The 14,638-nt window shown below is 42.3% G+C and overlaps 1 long non-coding RNA gene across 1 annotated transcript; it reads right to left on the bottom strand.

The window, feature by feature from the left end:
• Positions 1–2,268: 2,268 nt before the first annotated feature.
• Positions 2,269–5,425, bottom strand: LOC135254323 (uncharacterized). Its single transcript, XR_010329837.1, has 3 exons — positions 5,295–5,425; positions 3,848–3,918; positions 2,269–3,327 (listed from the first exon to the last, which is right to left on the bottom strand). It is a non-coding gene; the product is annotated as an uncharacterized LOC135254323 (long non-coding RNA).
• Positions 5,426–14,638: the final 9,213 nt, after the last annotated feature.

Here is a 14,638-nt window from a genome sequence, read left to right as displayed (position 1 = left end):
TCTCAGTATGACAGAAATATTCATTTTTGTTGAAGAATATAATAAACCACAGGCAGAGACTACCAAACACACAGTGGCCTGATAAAACGAGTTAATCAGAGTATTTAGACAAAAAAAGTTGTTTCACTTCCTTGTGGGTAAGAATTTGTTATATTTGTTGTAGAGGCGGAGGGGTGACATAGCGACATAGCTCAGGAGGTAAGACCGATAGTCTGGCAGTCGGAGGGTTGCCGGTTCAAACCCCGCTCTGGGCGTGTCGAAGTGTCCTCTAGCAAGACACCTAACCCCTAACTGCTCTGGCGAATGAGAGGCATCAATTGTAAAGCGCTATATAAATGCAGTCCATTTACCATTCTTTTTTTTACTGAAAGACCTTCCTAGGACTGGAAATGGTACAAATGTCTTGCTTCATTTAAGCCATCGTTCAAGTCTCTGTGGTGCTCACATCTGGAGTTATAAAGCTTTAAATAGGGTACCCCCTAAATGAGCAAGGATTGGCCAAATATGAAGTGTGCATGAAAGGGTTAAACAGTCCTGTGATCCCTTTAAAGTCACTTTAAACTTTCAACCACACAAAAGAAGGGTGTTACATTACATTACATTACATTACAGGCATTTAGCAGACGCTCTTATCCAGAGCGACTTACACAACTTTTACTTAGCACTTTACATTGTATCCATTTATACAGCTGGATATATACTGAAGCAATGCAGGTTAAGTACCTTGCTCAAGGGTACAACGGCAGTGTCCTTACCCGGGATTCGAACCTGCGACCTTTCGGTTACAAGCGCAGTTCCTTACCCACTGTGCCACACTCCGTCCTCCGTGTTGTTCTGAAAACGAGTGAAAACATTTTTTTTTCTTCTTTCTTTTTTTTTCAAGTTTTTGCAATATTCAGGAACTAGACAGGTCGCCGTACAGTTAAAATGCTGTCGGCTGAAACTGTGGAACTGACCTCAGTGAGACCAGTGAGGGAAGGCGGAGACATTAATTACTTCAACAAACTTGCAGTAAAAAATTCTTTTTTGTCACAGTTTTTTGTTCTTGTTTCCACAGCACAGTGAACATAAGCAATCAATCACGTACGCCCTGGAAGGTTCGGCCGCCCTTAGTTGCACTATGTGTGCGCAGTTTACTGCACTGTAAATAATTATTTGACCCGTGTCTGGTGACGGTGGCCTACGGCACTGCAGATATTCACTCAAACAGCAGTTTGTATTTATGCCAGGAGGGATATTTTTTTTGAGCTACAAAAAGGGGTAAAATCATTCAAGGACATACCTGTCCTAATATACTGTATATATATATATATATATATATATTATAATTATATATATATATAATATATAACATTCTGCCCAATGCATGCTGGGATAGGCTGCAGCGCCCCCCACGACCCTGCTCAGGATAAGCGGGTATAGATAATGGATGGACGGATGTATCATGTATCTGTCAATTGCGCACAGCAAAACTGACTTGTGAAAGTACTGTTTTTTTTTCTTTTTCTTTTAAACACGGGTGAAAATTCTGTGTATGCATGCATAACTCTCTGATGTGTAGGTGTATGCAGTATCGACATCCTTTTCACAAAGAGTGTTAACTGTACGAGTTCTGTCAGGTTAATGATCCTTGTGTAATGTTGTACCGGGTGGGTGGGCGGGCGTGGATTTCGAGTCGTGGTCCTCCTCACCTCCGGTGTTCGCATGCTAATACGCAGCTGTGAGGTCCGCGGTATTCTCCTCTTTAAAAAAAATCCCATAGAAACCTCTCTCCAGCTGACTGTGAGTGACCTCAATAATATTACCAGGACCGGAGCACTGTTGTAATAGGGTGGGCTTTCAACCAAGGTCCCCATCAGCTGCACACTACAAGAGATACAGCCATGGCAATCTTGTTTGTTTTTTTTTTTTTTCATTTTTAGCTCGGTGGGCTAATTGAATTTCTTTTTTTTTTTAAGCAGATTTTCACACGCTGACACGTCTCTGAAATCCAGTGCGATACCACATCGAGATCGCAACGCTCGTGATTAATATTTTTTGTGGTCCCGTAAGCAGCCGCGTGGTAGATTATCTCCTAATCCGCTCCAAAGCCTCGTGGGTTGTAATCTGTGCAGTATTTGTGTTTGAAATTAATTTCCTCACCTGTCGATCACGTGATAGCAAAGGCTTACTAAAGCCCAGAGCACAGGCAAATACCTGCACATGTAGCTGCCTAATCAATCAATCAATCAATCAAACAGTCAACCTTTATTTACATGTCTCATTTCGTACAGCTTAGTGAAACACAACAAGCGCCTCACATTGAATTTGAGAACAGATAAATTTAAGAACATATAAATGCGTTAAAAATTAGCAAAACAAATACAACAAATTGTAAATGTGATAAATGATGTGTTGAAATGATGCTTCCTCTAAATGAGCTTTCGCCTGTCATATGCACACTTCACTTAGCACTCCGTGCTGTCAGGATCATTGTAAACCAGCTATTCTAACTGCGCGTCCCTCAAACACATACTGTGTGCTGAAGTTTCTCTCGTGTCTCACTGCCATGGCACTGCCACTCTTCAGGTCTGTAAAGGCACTGAGTTTGAAACAAAGTTTTTATGACCCTCCAAAAGTCACAGACACGCCGAAAGTAGAGTAAAAAAATAAAATAAATAAATAATAAAAAGAAATAGTGTCACGGTTATTTTTCAAAATGTTCAAACTATTTCAAAATGCTATTTTAAATTATTTTGAAACTCCAAGCTCTGGCGGAAGTATTCTGGACAGTTGTGAGAAGCATGCGCAACTAAGTAAAGTAAATAAAAAATGTGTGCATATATTTATGTGACACACACGCACAAACAAATAGTTTTTTCTTCTGCTGACATTCTTTGCGAGCTTCTGAGCCCTATAAATATTTGATTTCTGATTCTGACACGGAGGATCTCAAAGTTTGTTTGGGACAGGCATCATCGTCTGGATGCATCGCTGTGGTGAGAAATTGCCGTATGGTTGAGAAGTATTGAAAGTATTGAAAAGAGTTTTTTTTAAATAATTAAAAAAAAAAAAAACTTTTTTTTTTTTGCTAGAGCAGTTTTGGAATGCTCCCAACCCGCCATCGCGTGGCACCGATGGAACGCTCACCAGGTACGGTGGCGGCGAATCCCGCTCTCGAGTACGTTGCGGCATGGGGGTGGGGGGTGGGGTTGGGGGGTGGGCGGAGGGGGTGGGTTGAGCTTCGATGCAGCCGTCTCTCTTCTCTCCGTTTTTCCCGCCAATTTGTCAAACGCGCCGCCGAGTCCGGGCTCTGATTGTGCTTCAGCCCGCTGCCGCTCCGCTGATCTACTCCCAGGCCGCAATCCGACAGACGAGAAGAAGAAGAAAAAAAAAAGAGGGTGATGGAGGGACGGAGGAGTGTGGAGCGCTTAATGTCGAATCTGCCCTCGAATCACCTTCCGCGAGCTTGAACAATCGCTCGGGTGCGAAGGCGCTTGATTAGAAAAAGGCAGGGTTTCCTGGTTCTTCCTCTCTGAGCACAGACTCTTATATATCTTGGCTCAGAGAATAGAAAATGGAGGTACAAAGCCACGTGTAATTAAAAAGGGTAGGCTTGCACCTGATTGATGTTTACAGTTCATGGATAGGCCATCCATCCTCGCTGCGGCTGGCACAGCCATCCTCATTACATCGACCCTCTCCCACCCCCGCCTCCCACCCCCTTCACCAACTGTTAAAGTTGAAGAAACGTTGGCTTTCCCACATTCTTTGCAGAAAGTGTAATAATAATACTTAGTTGAAATAGTTATATAGCACTGTTCTCACACTCAAGGTTCTTCACAGTGATGAGAGGGAAACTCCTCACCTCAGCCATCACCGATGTGTAGCACCCAAGCGGGTGATGCACGGCAGCCATTTTGCACCGGAACACATCAGCTGAGGGAGAGAACCATTTTTAGCCAATTAAATCAGGGGATGATTAGGAGGCAGGTTGACAGGGCCTGGTTGGGAATTTAGCCAGGACACCCCCTAAACTTTGTGGGGTCTTTAATGACCATAGTGAGTCGGGACCTCATCGGAATAATGGCTAAAAGTGACTAGTTATTTCCTACACATAGTCTATACGACCCATATTGAAAAATAACATTTATGTGAAAATGAAATTACGATCAGACAGTCATAACACATGGTTATGTTGTGCTTCACTGCAAGTTCAGTTTTTCTCCCCTAGGGGGCAGGTGTAGGGCATTTCTGTTCACTGGAAGCAGGATAAATTTGACCCTCAGCATTTCAGTCCCTCTGTTTGCATATTGCTATGCTTTACATAATGTGTAATCGTAGTCTGAATCTAAGCATTGATGGTCAACCATGCAGAACTGTAAGCTTGTGCTTATCACTGGCCCCGTGTTCTGGAACCTGTCCGTTTAGAACACCAAGGTGTGAAAACAAATTCAAATCAGTTAGATGACAGTTAGAATAAAAATAAAGCAAGGTAAATAATGATATGAAATTAATGATTGCCAGCTTCCTTGAATTATACTTAGCCAGCTTAGCCTATAATCAGCACACTTCCGATATCAGTCCTAATTGCTCTAAATTAAGCCTGTAAATTCTATGCTAATTAATGCAATCAGCAGGCCAGGATTACTCTGTGTGTGGAGAGAAAGAGAGAGGGAGAGAGGGAGAGAGAGAAAGAGAGAGGGAGAGTAAGAGTGAGAGAGAGAGAGAAAGTGAGAGAGAGAGAGAGAGAGGAGAGAGGGAGAAGAGGAGAGAGAGGGGAGAGAGAGAGAGGAGAGAGAGAAAGAGAGAGAGAGAGAAAGTGAGAGAGAGAGAGAGAGAGGGAGAGAGGGAGAAGAGGGAGAGAGAGAGGGAGAGAGAGAGAGAGGGAGAGAGAGAAAGAGAGAGGGAGAGTAAGAGTGAGAGAGAGTGAGAAAGTGAGAGAGAGTGAGGGAGAGAGCGAGGGAGAGAGAGAGAGGGAGAGAGTGAGAGAGAGAGGGAGAGTATGAGTGAGAGAGAGTGAGAAAGTGAGAGAGCGAGAGAGAGAGAGAGAGAGAGAGGGAGAGAGCGAGAGAGAGAGGGAGAGAATTAAGCGGAGCATAAATTTGCTATTAAGAGAAAAGGTCACGAGCTGATATCATCACAAAAGTTGATTAGAGCCAAGCGGGCTCCACGCCCAGTGAATCAGTGGCGCCTCGTCATCGACCTCTCCGGGGGGTGGTGGTGGGCGTGTGTGCGTGCGCGTGCGCGTGTGTGTGTGCGTGCGTGTGTGCGTGCGCGTGTGTGTGAGTCTGTGCGTGTCAGAGCAATCTCACCTTCCGGAGTGTGTACAGAAGAATGAAGCAGAATGATCATTAGGAGGTAGGAACGGACTGTCTTTCCAGATCAGTGACCCCCTGTCTGAGGTGCGAATGTGAAGGGGCTAATGTCGAAGCTTCACATTTGCACCTCAAACATGGAAAGCAAATTTCCCTCCGGGGACAATAAAAGTATTGATTGATTGATTGATTGACTGAAATAGTCTCTGACGACTGAGAAACGAAATCGTCACGTTAGGCAGAGTGACTTCCATCGTGACAACCAGGGAGACCGATGTAGTTCTGCAGATTCCCTGGAGGGCACATGAAATTAACTGAAAACAATTATTATTTTTTTTTAAATTATTTTTTTCCCCTAATTTTTTTTTTTTTTTCACGTGTTCCAGTATTGTTTGAGGGGGTTTTGGCGGTGTCTCTATGATGCTTTCATTCACAGGAGGAGAAAACGAAAGCAGCGGACTTTGTGAACTGGACTCCTAGCGGCTCGGGCGCAGCGGGATGGAGTTCTGAAGCCGCTCCTCATTTCGGAGGCTTCCGGAGATTTAGAATTCATAAAGAGGGCCCGCGCGCGGAAAGCCTGAGATGATTTCCCAGGAATGTGATAGCCGTTTGAACATGAGGCGAGATATTGACTCTTTTGATACCTCCGGGGCAAACGTCTTCGCCCTCGCAAAGAGGGCCAACTCCCCCCCCCCCCCGAATTTCTGAAAATTCATAAAATAATTATGCCTTTCACTTTTTTCAAGGACTAGGACTTGCCACACAGTATTTCCTTTTAAATGTTTGGCATGACATAACAAATAAGCAAAAGTAAAGCAAACGGACTGCTATTTATATAGCATGTTTTCCAGGAACAACTTCACAAAACACTTTACAATGAATGCCTGCTCATTCCCCCATTCACACACACACACACACACTTACTCACATAGGTGGCGAACAAGGCCGCCGTGCAAGGTGAAAACCAACTCATTGGGAGCTATGCAGGGCTAGGTCCTTCACTGAAGGACACTTCAACACACTCACAGAACACCGGGAGGATTGGATCGACAACCTTCCAGTTGCCAGACAACCGCCCCAACCGCTCCTGAGCTACCGACGCCCTCCAAACGTACCAACCTGCTGCCACCCCCCCCCCCAACTGCCCTAAAACCCCCCCCCCGCTGCCCTAAAACACCCCCCCCCGCTGCCCTAATACACTTCCCCCCCTCCCCTGCTCTAATAGCCCCCCACCCCGAGTCAGTCGCTCCATAATTCTGCATACTGTAACTAATGTGTCGTGTCGTTAGCAGTACGAGTAGGTGCTCGAGCCACACAGTAAATGTGACGCACATACAGGCGGAGATCCAGACCCACTGACCTGTAAACCAATAATGCGGCACAGCCTGCTTTTACTGAGCAATGAGCGATACTTAAAAACCGCCAGTTTCAGGGAGAATAGCACCCATTCGGAACAGAAAAAAAAAAACGTAATTACGTGCCGGCAATGTGGGTGCAATAGCGTTGACTTTGTGGCCTCGACATTAATTAATGTTAATCAGAATGAAAAATATGCAGCTGAATTGTTTCGTTTTGCTAGTGAATAGACAAGTGATTGGGTTTGAACTTTTTATTTTTGTCATCAGAGCTAAAAGCCAAAACGAGTTTTCATGTGAAGCACACAATGGCAGCAATACCCCCATTAGATTCAATCATGTATAAAGGAAACATCTGTTAACAGGCTTTTATAATTGAGAGAGAGAGAAAAAAACAATCAAAACAGGCTAATCAAAAAAAAAACATTTCTGTAACTTCAGCTCCATAATAGTGTTTATTAAACCAAGGAGGTTGATTCAGAAATCCATTCTCGCCTGCTATGGTGACCTACCTGCAGAATTAAAGTTGAGAAGGACAGCCAGTGCAAAAGATTATGTATCCAATGAGATACAACAGGGACAAACAGGTGTCCAGATTTGGAGAGCCACCCTTTTTAGGAATTTGACCCGGACAGTGGGCCACCCCTGTGTCTTCCAAAAAGCATTACTGTTTATATCAAAAGAATTAAACTGCTGTGGCAGGGTAGCGGATTTTAATTGATATCAGAGGCTCCCCACTGATCCACCAACACCTCCACCAGCAGAATCTTTGTTTTTTTTTAATAGGCCTCCCATCCAGATACTAACAAAGCCCGTCCCCCGTTTCGCTCCAACACGTTTGACGTTAGAATGTTAGGCAGTGGTGCGGCTACTGTCAAACGAAGCGGTTGCTTAGCATCCGGAAAGAACCAGTTCTGAAAAAAAGGACGCCTCTCCACCATTTATTTTTCCCGCCCACTGTCTGCTTCTCAGCTGAAAAGACACAAACAGCACAGTACTGGGTGACTGTACCTACACAGCTAACTGCCGGTGCAGTAGTCCAAAGTAGCTCCACAGCAGACTAAATTGCTGAGTGCAGTTGCTGAAATCTGCTATCTAGAAGAAAAAAAAAAAGACACTTTTTCGTCGAGAGTGTTCTGCTGGCTGCGGGATGCAATTTGTCCAAAAGGATCAATCCAAAATGCAGTGGAGTGAGTGTACGAGAGGTCGAAGCTACGCAGGGCGCGTGCAGTCGAGGCCGTACTTCCTCCAGACTGTCGATGATGTCGTTTCTGTTCGGCTGCCACGCATGTCAGAGAACAAAGCAGCGATAGCATTTACACGTTAATGCAGGATGGAAGCCGTTTCATAATGCAGCGTGTTTAAAAAAAAAAAAAAAAAATTCTTATACCAGCGCACCTAAGCAACACAGCGTTATTTCAAATACCATTATTAGCCGCTGCCGAAGTGGAATTTGCCGGTGCGGAGTGTAATTGCGGGGGTTGAACAGACGGAGAGCGGCTCCCACTTTATTTATTCACCCAGCGCCGCTCCGAGAGCTCGTGACCGCCGTCGCCTTTCGCTCCGTCAGGCTGCGTTTACACGCGTCCCCGGCGGCCGTTAGCCTGCCGCACGTCTGCGCGCAGCTTCCCGAACGCAGGCTGGAACTGCCGTTAAAACGGCTCCGTTCTAACGACGTTCTGACGTTCCACCGCTCTCGCCGTTCTTTTAGAGCGCTTTTTACTCTATATACTATATTTAAAATAAAATAAATTAAAAAAAATTTAAAAAACGAAAAAACGAGTGATTAATTCAGCCCGGCTTCTTTTTCCGTAAAGAAGGAATTTCTAAGCTCGCAATCTCCGTGCCTCACATAAATCATATCATCACGTCTGCCTCTTATCTGGAACAATCATTTTTTTAAAATTTCATTTTATGCGGTACCTGCCTAGGGATTTCTAGGTTTTAATGTAACTTACATCGCACAGAAAGCCTTATGTGGGCGAAGGGGGACGTAGCGCGGGCCTCCTTCTGCAGGTCAGAGTTGTTTTCATATCTGTCATCCAACTCCTCTCAATTGAACGTGACACCCAGCATCATGCTAATCTCCAACGCTTCCTCGGGCATCCAAAAATACCCCTGGCCCCGGACTCAATCAACATTCATCTTTGTCTTTAACTCACTGAGTGAATGCAAGGGTTTGCGTTTTCTTCTTCTTCACAATAACAGACCTTGGCGACCGCTGACATTAAAGAAAAAGAAAATTGAGTTCGGACTGAAAGGTTTGAATAATTAGATATATTTTCCAATAAAAATTAAGCGTAAATGTGGTCGGCCTAAAATGTGCTACCCTCATAATGCTTTGCAATGCTGGTGCTTCACAAAAAATATTTTATGAGATTCTCAACAAAAAAACAAACAAAAAAAGAAAGCAATAACATGACTAATCACAGGAAATAAGAGCTGCTCATTTCTCTGATCATAAATGAGGATTGTCTCCTCCTTGCTGATGGTGTGGATGAGGTCATCTGGACACAGCTGGGAACAGGCTGACAACACAAAGTTTCATGGATTTGCCACTGCAGCGGCACTGAGCTCCACGAAGCCTTGGCCCTGTCTGAGAGGAGACAAACGCGCCCCCCCGCTCCAGCTCCACATGTGGCCCACGGTCCCGTGGGAGGGGCCAGCTGAAGACGGATCGCTCCTCACAACGGGCCGCCCGTCGCCATTCGGCACGACCCCACAGACGGCCCCATCGCCGCCGTTTCAACACTCTCCGTTCTTCCGAAATGTCACTATGTTTGAATCAATGGCGTCGCTTGGGTTGGAGACACCCGGTGCGGGGGGAGGGGAGGGGTGCTGTTGGAAGTTGTCGACCGGGGAGGTGGGGGGTGGGGGGTTGCTGTTGGAAGTTGTCGACCGGGATGGGGGGGGGGGGGGGGGACAAAGTGCTTCTCGTCACATTCATAGCACTAATTAAATCAACCGCCTCTGGTTTGAATTTCTGAATAAATCTTATCTAATATTCCAATTACATTTCAACTTTCCAATTGCAGTACATTTCAGCTTTTCACTCATTTTTTAACTTTTCAATTACTTTTTAACTTTTCAACGACTTTTTCAAAGAATGGATTTGAAGATGGAGTCTGATTTTAGATAGAACCATGGACAGTAGCCATGCCTCAGCACATATAACAAAAAAGAAAAGGAACTTTTTTTCAGTATTGAATAAAATGGTGCCGTTCGTCTCCCTGCGCCCTGGTATAATTTACTGAAATGTTGATGGACAGACGGGCTCCTGTCAGGCACGGAGAACAAGCACGGGAAGGTGTGGGTGTTGGAGAGGAGGCGGTGTCGGCCAATCGCATGCATGCTGTTTTCTTCCACGGAGATGGACGTGATTGCACGGATGTAAAAGCACAGCCAAAACTTTTTTTGAACTTTTTTTTTTTTGTCTTTTTTGAACTTCAGAAATAATTAGCATCCTTATGCAGCCTTTTCAAATATGATAATCTTTTACGTTTTTTTTTTTGAAAGTGTGCTTTCGTTGCAGTTAAGTTAATTTCTTCTTTTTTTGCAATAACCAGATTTCAATAAATGAATAATTCATTGTAAAACAATGCAATTTTATTTTGCCTAATGACTGTACTTTAGATGCAAAGATGCAGTATCTTTCTCACTGGCTTTGGTTTTTTTTTTTTTTTTTAGCACCCAACCTGTTCCAGATTGTGAATTCCTTGCATGATGGCTGACTGTAAGGGTATACTCTTCCTCGTAGCTTTACCATCTGTTTTATGCAAATTATGGATGTCTCCTTACATAACTAATCTCAAACTCCATATAAATAAAATGACTTCACAGTAAATTATACACAAACATCTAGATTAGCCAATGGAAGCTTAACATTTAAATGAGTCATTTGAATGTGCATATACATATATATATATATATATATATATATATATATATATATATATATATATACTGTATATATGGACACACTATGACACCAATCAGCTGTAATTTACATGTATTTCTCTGTAGAGAACTTTAAAATAACTCTGTAAACTGTTTTAAAACAGTGTTTTGAACCTCTGTGAACTGCTGTAAACAAATACAGGATTTGAAACATCAAGTAAAAAATATTTTGCAAATGAGTATGAACCCTATGAAATTTTGTTCCCACATTGCATTGCAGACTGAATATAAAATACGTTTATTACCAATGCTCATGCCAGTTCATATTACAGATGAGACCTCACCTCTAAGACACGATCCATGAGGAACGTGAAACTGCTTAATCATGAAGAAATTCTATGTGATGACCGCTAAAAATCACATAATTACACACACCCAGAATGTTTTTAAAAAAAGAAAATGTCTCTCACCCAGAGTGCATTGGGTGTGAGGCAGGAATACACCCTGGACAGGCTGCCAATCTATCGCAGACCTGTCATACATAATTATGTACACTGGTAATATCAGAATCAAGGCTATTTTCACGCATTGCCACTACCGTTAATTGTTAAACATCCATCGGCAGAACCAAAGCTATCGTTTTTCTCTTTTGGAAATGAAAGCGCAAGTAAATTGAAATTATGGTTCAAGCCTGTGTATATTTGTGTGAGTAGTGTAAGAAAATAAATAAATAAATAAATAAAAATACAATTCCAAGCTTAAGGGGAAGGGGGCGGTGCAGCGGCAATTACTGTGAATTAGCGATTCGCTTTTTCGTCTTTGAATTGTAAACAAGCAGATGAAAGGAAGGGTTCCGGTTTGATCTTTTAATTCAGCCATTTAGACGGGCGTTTGAGTGCCGTGCTGGTTTTGGCTTCACCCCAGCGCTCTGCCCCGTGCCTAACCACAGGGAGTGCTGTTTCTCTGAGAGACTCATTAGATCGGTTAATGAACAATGCGCAACAATGCACCTGGGCCGCTTAACCAGTGTGTGTGTGTGTGTTGTCTGTCAATGGGCTGAAAACAAATGCTGCCTTTTCATTGTTAAAAAAAAAAAAACAAACAAAAAAAACATTTCAGTTCATTTTAAATGATAAAGAAACATTGGCATTCAATCGCTCTCTCTCTAATATATTACACACACACACACACAAATATATGTGTATATAGTGAGCTCCATATTGTTTGTGACAAAAACATTTTTTAGATTTTTAATCAAATGTAGAGAGCTGAGGAAGTGCCAAATTGAATTAAAAATGTGCAACCCAGTTTACTACAATGGCCAGCACAGTCCAATACAGCACATTTGGGATGCGGTGGAACATAAACTTTTGGCCAAAAAAAATCCGTAGGAACAGAACGATGCTAATGAGCCAGCGTGGACCAAAATCTTGTTTCGTGGATCAAAAATGTTTCCAGCACCTTGTTGATTCCATGCCGCAAAGAGTGTGTGTGTGTGTGTGTGTGTCTATGTACTTTGGTGTGCATGTGTCTGTGTCCTCATAATCTCCATTATACAAATATGTACAATTTTCCTGTGACAGCAACAGTATGTACTTTCCCTCAGTTTAAATCTGCTGGGGCAATGAATCATTTTGTCACTCTGTGAAAAATGCACAACAGATCTGGTTTGACAGATGAACGAATGGCGGTTGATGAGCTTTTACTGGAGGGGTAGAAACCACACCCCTAAATTGATCATTGGCTTCATCCTGATTCTGCTTATTTTCCTTGATTAGCATTAAAGATTAGGACGGAGTGTGGCACAGTGGGTAAGGAACTGCGCTTGTAACCGAAAGGTTGCAGGTTCGATTCCAGGGTAAGGACACTGCCGTTGTACCCTCGAGCAAGGTACTTAACCTGCATTGCTTCAGTATACATCCAGCTGTATAAATGGATACAACGGAAAGTGCTATGTAAAAAGTTGTGTAAGTCGCTCTGGATAAGAGCGTCTGCTAAATGCCTGTAATGTAATGTAAAGTAATTAATTATCTTAATGATCCATACCAATAGGTAGTGCCAATTCCTACCAAATTAATTTTGTGGTTGCAGTATTTTCTATGTTTTCTATGCGTCACACAGTTGTGAATAACTTTTCTGCCTCCACAGACTGTCCATGCACAGTATGTTTGTTACAGACCATTATATATGTTTGTAGAATATTGATGAGGATTTTATCACCCCTTTTCTGTATTGTACTTAACTGTCCTCAAAAACAGAAACTGGCCAAACTGAGTGTTTCACCATTCAACATATATTTAGAAAATGTTTCAATATGTACATGTTTCGCATTGTAAAAAAAGTACTGTTCATTATTCTATTTGGCAAGTAATGCTAATAATATATTTCTTCTATATTTTCTTCCACTTGTAATTTCCATGTCTTATGTGTCAGTCTTGGTTACTGTGCTGTCATCTGATGAGCATTGTAGAAATATTGATAGCTATTTTAAGAATGAACAAAAATAAAAAAATCTGTTTGAAACAAGTTCTGCAGTCTAGTTGGTCATGAAGAAATCACAAACATGCTTTAGTTCACCAGCCTTAATTAGACATTGTGCTCAAAGCTGGCATGATGTCCTGTCAATTTGTGATTTACCTTTTATTAATCCATTCTTTGTAATTATTCAATTGATTTCACAGTATTGAACTGTCTCATCATTTACCTTCTCGAACTTGATGTGAGGTAAAAGACTGCTACAGCACGAAACCCAATTAAGAGAAAGCTTTGTAATTAATTGCCATGGATTTTTCCAGATAATTGCCATGCAGGCTAATCAAGAGAAATAAGTGGAAACAGGTTGAGAGACCTATGACCAATTTAAAGGCAGGATCTCTGCCTCCTCTATGTTCACGCTGGTACAAAAAGTAAACACACCTGCCAACCTCAAAAACACCTACTTTAACATTGATCAAAGGCTTGTCACTTTTAAAAGTGTGTCTCAAGCATAAGCACTCTCCTGTCAATGGATGGTGTACTCTATTCCGGGAAAATAAAGGGAGACAAACGATTCCATTCTTCATTACTATCATTAAATAAATAGTATTCTGTGGGGTGGGGGGGTGGGGTGGATTACCTCATATTTGGAGTCATTCAGTATACACCCCCCTCTCCCGTCTACAACCTCCAACCACCCCACCCTCTCCAAAATTCAAAGCACCAATCGGACGCCACGTGTGTGTGCGCTCAATTTTAAAATAAAGTCCACGGTACGTTTGATCGACGACGCCTGATGGCTGCTGTCACAATGAACAAAACCTTTCAATGTTTGATCATTCCCTTGGAACTGTAATGGTTTCCTTTAATTAAAACGGATGCTAAACGGCCTGTAATTGTCCATTCACAGGAAGCAGGATATATTAATGTATGTAACGGTTAAAGTAGGCCATTTGAAGCAAGTGTTGTCGCACGTCTTAAGTTATCCTGAGGAGGATGTCTCTGTGGTCTCTCTCTTGTGTTGTGTGTCCTTGTCCATTTTAAATTATGGGTTTCATTTAGAGGAAGTGTTTATGAATGTAAAAGCAAAGGTGCCTGAGCAAAGAAAATAAATAAATAAATAAATAAGATACACTCCACACATGAATTATGCCTTTGATTTTGTTGAAGGCTATCGAGCAACTCCATATTCATGAGGACTTGAATTATGTAATAAAAAAAAAGAAAAAAGTTTAACAAAAGAAAATTATGAGAAGCCATTTGGGAAATTATACATGGTTCCACTACACAGATCTTTGATTGAAGAAAAACACATTTGCCATGCGGTTCAGTTTTCACAAGATGCAGCAGAACAGCAGTGTTAAATTCAGACCTTAAATACTGCAGTTCTAAAAAGTTCAGCTTCAGTGTCATCTACTTTACAAAAAAAATTAGCGTGCGTATTATTTGCGCATAGCTTTTTGTTTAGGAAATTAATTGACGTCCAGCAACAGTATGTTTGCTACAAACTGTTATAGTATATGTTAGTAGAATATTGATGAGGATTTTGGCATCGATTTTCTATGTATTGTACTGTGTTGGTTAACCTCACTTAATTGTTTTTCTAACAACAGG

This window comes from Anguilla rostrata, chromosome 4 (assembly GCF_018555375.3).
Source record: "Anguilla rostrata isolate EN2019 chromosome 4, ASM1855537v3, whole genome shotgun sequence".
Classification (NCBI taxonomy): Eukaryota; Metazoa; Chordata; class Actinopteri; order Anguilliformes; family Anguillidae; genus Anguilla; species Anguilla rostrata.
Note: the sequence above shows the minus strand (reverse complement) of the source record. Positions and strands in the feature narration are given on the sequence as shown.